The following is a 7,190-nucleotide window of genomic DNA, read 5'->3' as shown; positions in this document are numbered from 1 at the left end:
AAGCTCAGGCGATTCAAAAGTCGTGGTGCTCCGCTCCGGCAGATGTAGTAGGCGGAAGCTCATCCTCTGATGGTTCTTGGTGCCGCCGACCACACTCTCCTAGCCCGTCAGCATCCACGGATGCTGGCTCCCCAACCAAGTAGGAGATCGTCGTCTCCTCCGATGACGAGGAGGACCAGGCAACGCCCCCGCATCCACATGAGCCACCGCTGTAGCCGCCCCGACCCCTCAAGGTGGCTGCTCTGACGGACGATATATTGTCCGTCAGATCGAGATAATGACGGAGCGGTCGCTCCGTACATGGGGCCCTCTCCGCCATCGCCGGCGTGCATGAAGGTGGATCCGCTGTCCCCGCCACGCCACCACGTCAAGCCCAAGCCGGCATCCACGCTACATCAATGAAGCAGGAGCCAACCCCTCCCCGGCACAACTGCCGCATCCATATCGGACATTGCATGGTGAGGAGCCAGCCTCGCCCCCGCACCACCGCGGCATCCTGATCAGACGCCGGGTCAAGGTGGCTCCCCTGTCCCCGCCATGCAGCCCGTTTGATAGAATTTCGTGAGCTTTGGTCGAATTGTTGGCTCGTTTTATATGGCTAGCATTGGATGGCGTTCCCTGCCCGCGGACGGATGCGGGAGAAAATTTTCGGGTTGCCATTTGAGATGCCTTATAATTAAAACCCGTAAGAGGTCCTATGCATTCACTTTATTTTCATCGTCTCTCACGGTTGTTATGTGGATTAAATTACCTGGGAGAAATAATTATAAGTACAATCCACATACTAGAAGTGTACATGGTACAACGTACAATAAAGTCTCGTGTCTCCTCAATGGGAGTGAAAGTAAAAAGCAAAAATAGTACGACAGTGGCCGGCCATTCAGAGCTGGCTCAGCGTACGCACTCCTTTCTCCCTCACATAGAGATCAGGTCAGAACGTTTATTCATATGTATTTGTGACTTAAGCATACTCAGAAACGTCGGATGGCGCGATATGCAGCAGCCATGGTGGGCAGTGGTTGATTAGCGAATAGTAGAGCAGTCGAGGGAAGGGCTGATGGCGTATGGGATGCTGACGCTGCACTTGGAGGGGATGTCGGCGGCCTTGCCAGCGCTGAGCCCACCAGCAGCGCTCTTGATGCAGTTGCACGTCGTTTTCTTGTCAGTGGTGCTCCGCACTGCGCCCGCAAGTCTCCTGACGCCGCTGCAGCAGGCCGCAGACGGGTTGGCACTGTTGCCTCGTGCATAGGAGATGCAGGGGCTCAAGGCGGAGTTCACCTGACCGCATGAGATGGCCGCGTCGGTGGTTATGAGGAGCATTGTCGCCACCAGGGCGACCAGCACGAGCCGAGCAACTGCAGCACGGGCCATCTCGATCTAGCTAGCAATAGTAGTGGTGGTGAGCTCAGCTGCAGAAGATGAGATGACTAGATTTTCTAAGTGATTATAGTGGTGATGAGTTTCGTAGAGGGGTGCATGGGCTTAAATAGGGCTTTGAACCAACATGGTACCACCTACTCTGTCCAGATGGATAAATCCGATTAGTGGGAGTCAGAACATAAATTTTTGTTGTTGGATGTTAGATTCGGTTGATGGATATATTAATACGTTTTGGAGAGGGTTGGATGTTGTATTCGGCATGTGATGGATGGACCAGGCATGCATGTGTGCATTCTTGCAGTGGTGTGTGGTTGATTCGTGGCTTCGTGCACGGCTGATTAATAGCGACATGTACTCTCAAAATCACCGATCCTGGAGTAGTTGATCAATAATTTGGTGAGCTCGACTAGGGAACTACACCATACTAGTAAGCGTGCACGTGCAAATGCACGTCTCGACTAATATACAAGTATATATGTGAGAATAATATGCATATAAAGATAGTTTGGTTGCACCAGAAAATATTACAAATCAAGAAAAGACAGACAAGCCTGCCTTTGCATATATAGCCTTTTTTTTATTTAGAGATAGAAGACTATAGGAGATCCAGAGCAGCGTGCAATTCTCTGCAGCCGGTCGAGCTTCATATGAAGCACCAGAGTGACACCTTGTTTCAGTAGAAGCTCCTGTATGCCCCGCAAAACTGTTTTCTCCACCAGCATGACATCTGGAGCACATTTCTCCATCACTTGGCTGATATCAGGTCCGGCTTGGAGAAATTGGCAATAATGTACCAAAATTGGCAATCAGGATGCTAGCCAGAGCCTCAAAATCATGCTCGAAAAATATATATGTAAAATATGTAGATACAAATGTCGTGCTGGGGGTAATCTTCTTTCTTTGGGGTTATTCACTTCTGACAGAGGAAAAGAGCAATATTCCAATACTTACTGCATCGATACATGTACATTTATATAACAAAGTTTCTCTGCCAATGAAATTAAATATTAACCATAATTCTTAAATAAGAAAACAAAGTCCCCTGCACGCAAGCAGGGACAAATCTGAAAAATTAACCTTCTCCTATAAAAAAGAACTGAACAGAGGAAACAATAGAAGCCTGGGCTTTCTAAAAAATAATGTCATCACAAAGAAGCCAATGAGGACCAAAATAGGTAAAATGCTGCATATCTTGTAGTGCCGAGAAATTATAATAGTCATACACAATGCTTGAACTCTTGTGCATCTCCCCACCACATGATGTACATCTTCATTAGTCGCAACACAGACCGTCATGTCTTGTCAGTCCAATACAGTAATTAGAAGCATCACACTGAAACTTCCATCTACACTCCAGCAATATGAATTCAAAAATTCTAAACTTCCCCAAGGAGTCATGTGTGCAACTGCTCTGTATAGTGCAAACTGGACATAAGATAAGATGAACCTTTTAAATATGTATGTAGAGGTAGATTTAAAAAATGTTGGACTGACAAGAGCGAAAGTACAAATTTGAATATAAAAAAACAACCTGGCAATGCTGCTAGAGCAAATAATAAGTGTTACTGAGACAAGCGTTCATCATAACAGGATAGTTAATGATTAATTCACGAATGATAATCATGTAGGATGGAGCATGTGTGATCACAACAAAGGTTTTCAACCATGAATAAATGAGACTGCTAGGTACACCAACAAATAGTTAAGAGCTATCTTTGAACGATAAAATGTTTCGCAATGCAACTTACAGAAGATGGCTTATGTATCCTGCCAACATGATGTGTACTGACGAAAATCTACATTTAGAAACATATGATGTTAGTTCTAAGAAACATTATAAATACACGCCCAATAGTAGAAATCCACAGCAATATTTATGGATGACAAACCTGCTTCATCCCTCCAAGACATCTCTATACACAACGTTTTTGGTGCTTTTACCAATTTGATCTATTTCTTTATTTGGCTTTGCCAGAACCCGAGTTGTCTGCCTTGAAACATCCCTTGACAGTGCAACATAAAGCTGACCGTGAGAGAATACAGGCTCTGGAAGGTAAATGCCAACAGTTGGGATGGTTTGCCCCTGGGCTTTGTTTATGGTCATTGCAAAACTCAGACGAATAGGGAATTGCTTCCTCTTCAACTTGAAAGAAGTGAAATATCCTCCGAGGGTGCCATCGGGATCCTAGGGATGAACACTCTCTTTCCAGCATGTTGTCCACCAACAATCTCCGCGTCGATTGCGTTATTTTGGAAAGCTCTAATCATCAATCTCGTTCCATTGCAAAGTCCATTATTAGGATCGAGATTCCGGAGCAGAATGATAGGACAATTAACTTTAACTTTCAAAATATGGGGAGGCAAGCCATTTGGAGTGTGGTTGTTCAGATAGTCAATTGGGTAGTTATTGCGTGTATCATCATTGACAGAATCAAAGCTATAGTATACCTTTTCTTGGCCGGGAAATCTGTCAATCATCTTTGCATTTAGGTTGTCCACATGCTCATTCTTGGTAGAAAGAATAGCACGTGTGCTCATGTAGGCACTGGATGATGCGTTCTCATGAAGAGATGGGAACACGTGTTCAATAAGCTTCATGACTGGTGCGTCACCAGGTGTGTAACCTATCAAAATGTCATCAGGCAGACGCACATAATCATGACTAATCGTCTCCTCCGTTCCATTGCCAATTCTCAAGAGGTATTTGGAGAACCACGGGTCAGTCTGTGTTCTCATATTACGCATGAGGCGTATTTGTCTAATTCTCTCCCATAGATATGATCTTTGCAGCGTGGCGTCAGTGATTTGTGCTCTTGTCCCACGCGGGACCACGGGAAGGACCTGCCTAAAATCCCCTCCAAACACCACAACCTTCCCCCCAAATGGCATAACACATCCCATGATATCCTGTAGTGACCTATCAAGTGCCTCAATTGCTTGACGCTTCGTCCTGGTAACCTCATCCCAAATTATGAGAGATGCTCTCCGAAGCAACTCCGCAGTACCACTCTGCTTGGTGAAGCTGCGGATGCTATTATCCATGAGCTTAACCGGAATTTTGAACCTGGAGTGGGCGGTACATCCACCGAGCATGATTGATGCGGCTATTCCGGATGTCGTGGTTGCAATAGCTATTTTACCCAATGAACGCACTTTAGCAAGAAGCGCCTTGTAGAGATAATTCTTACCCATGCCACCAGGACCATCAAAAAAGAAAACCTGTTTCCTATTGTTCACCACGTGATCCAAGATTTCCTCAAACCTAGCCCTCTGCTCAATGTTCAGGGATGTATATAGATCTTAATGCTCTTGATCCACACCGACCGACAACTCCTCTCGAACCTCTCTTAGGAGGTCGCCGGAACCATCACCGGTCTCAACCAGCACCGGGAGGTCATAGCTTTTAATATCTGTGCCCATCGAATGCACCAAATCCCAGATGTCTCTAAGGACCATCTATTCCAGCGCAGCCTGGTTGGACTGGGTACGACGGTAATCCTCAGACATTGACTCCAGGTGCTTCTCCCGCAATGCATGGATGTTGGTCGCCTCACAGAATACAAGAATAGTTGCAAAGCAGTCGTCAAGCAGTCTGGAAAGTAGCAGACTCGGTCAAGCAGTCGCCTCACATGGCATCTGGAAAGTAGCAGACTCGTTCAAGCAGTCGTCAAGAGATTTCTCAGTCTCTATTAGGCCCATGAGCTGACATGCTTCCCTGAAAGTCGAGCAAAGCCTTCCATTTACAGTTCTCAAATCCTCATATGAAGTGGCACCACTTCTATGATTCAGAAGCACTCTCAGAAAGTACCTTTCACCATCAGCAGCATGTGCATAAACAATCCTTCCAACTTGCCCGCGCCCCCTTTGGCTTCTTTTCTGCCACTTTTTCTTACCCTTAATCCATCGAAAGAATTCTGGGAACTCTTTATACAAGAAGTTTCGTGCATAAGGGTCCACCTCATTCATCCTAAAGTATTCTGTGAGCATGGGAAGAGGACGGTCGGTTCATAACATCCTCGAGGTTATCAGTACCATTGAATGCAACAGTATGCATGTTGGGCAAATGCAGATGTAGTTGCAACATAGCGGGAGAGACATCAAACATACGAAAAGCACATACCCTGTACATAGACTCTGGGGGTGTTACAAACCTTGCATCCCTGTATTGCCGAATCTCATTTATCACAACACCATCATTTGCCGCCAGGTCAACTGAGAAGGAAGCACGATCATGCCCCTTGTATATGTACTTGTACAAATATTTGACTGATTTTATGCTCGAGCAAGCTTCAACATTAATGTGACAATTATATCTCATAAGCAGTCCGGGGTTGTACGGGACAACCCATCTGTTGTCCAACACTGCATTCCTAACTTTAACTCGGCGGCCATCATCTCGTCTCCTATATATAGGGTATGAGTCCTTTCCTTGTTGTGTTGCAGGGAAAAACTATCGAGGGTAACGAAAACGAAAATTTCCATCTATCATGCAAGGACAATTCTTCTGGAGAGTACCACATGGGCCGTGGAGTATATGCTTGATAAGCAGTCCATGCAACACAGGGTACTTGTCACGGCTAGGGATCTCTATCGAGATTACCCTATCATAGGCGTCTGGATTTGTCAGCTTACTATCTGAGGCCATGATCAGCAGGAAGTGCTCATGCGGTAGACCCCTTTTTTGGAACTCGGTAACATGAGCATACGCCGCAACCGGACCAAAGTACTTCTTTTTTACCATAAGATCTTTCAGACTCCGCATCTTGGCCCTGCATACTCTGGCCACCAGGTTAGGACAGTCTTGCGGTGTTTGTCCGGGTGCAAGTCTGGAAGTTATCTCCTGTTGCAAGTCATAGTGCTTAAGTAATCAGGCTTCATGTATCTCTGAACAACGGCTATCACATCAAGGAATCTTCACTGCATGACTTGATCACCTCCCGGAAAAGTCCGAGGGAGCATGAGTCTTTTTCCAATCTGAGCAACACGCGTCTCTCCAGAAGCAATGGTGTCAACAACACCCTATGAAACAAATGAATAAGGCTCATAATTGGTTCTTGCTTTTAGAATACAAGCATGCCGATAACCAACAAGACTATACATTAGGCTCATATTTGGTTCACGTTTAATTATAGTTATTCACTAACATACCAGTGTGTGTCAAGTTATCATAGTATGTTGATGAGACTGAGGAGATTTTTGTTACCTAGTATAGCTCAACACGTATGAGTTTTTAATTCTGAGGCTTCGAGTAGAAATCAAGCCTCATAGTCTCCATTTTGATGTACATGTCAACAAGCCACTGTTGGATAAGAGGCCTCCCAAACAATAGGATGTTAAAAATTCCTTCCCTGATCTGCAACTTGAAACAGTAATACTCCCTCACACTAACATATTTTTTAGACTCAGTGACTTCATCATCATCTTGTTCTTCGTTGTCATCTACAAGATGATTGCGGCAAAGAATTATGAATAATGATACTACTAAAGATTAGAGGAATTCATGGATGGGTCACCAATTGTTACGATACCATTACCTGCTTCTCGTTCATCGTCTTGGTTGTCGTTGTCATCGTCATTGCCTGCCTGAGCCGGTGTTGGTCCCTCATATGGCAGGCAACGGTTCCATCCTATCTCTCCATCTGGGTTAAATAATGGGTACGCTAAAGGATCATAGCATCCATAGTAGGCTCTGATGTACAAAGGATGGTCCCCTTTTCCATGAACAATAACACTTCTCTCAAAAGTGTGTTGAGGGTCAGTACCTTCAACCCACATTGTAGCCACCTGTGAAGCTGTAGGGGCATTGTACC

The 7,190-nt window shown here is 45.3% G+C and overlaps 1 pseudogene; it reads right to left on the bottom strand.

The window, feature by feature from the left end:
• Positions 1-1,023: 1,023 nt before the first annotated feature.
• On the bottom strand, positions 1,024-6,956 carry LOC119266844 (annotated as a pseudogene).
• Between the last annotated feature and the right edge of the window lie 234 nt (positions 6,957-7,190).

This window comes from Triticum dicoccoides, chromosome 3A (genome assembly GCF_002162155.2).
Source record: "Triticum dicoccoides isolate Atlit2015 ecotype Zavitan chromosome 3A, WEW_v2.0, whole genome shotgun sequence".
In the NCBI taxonomy this organism is placed as follows: domain Eukaryota; kingdom Viridiplantae; phylum Streptophyta; class Magnoliopsida; order Poales; family Poaceae; genus Triticum; species Triticum dicoccoides.
This window is presented reverse-complemented; position numbering and strand designations above follow the sequence as displayed.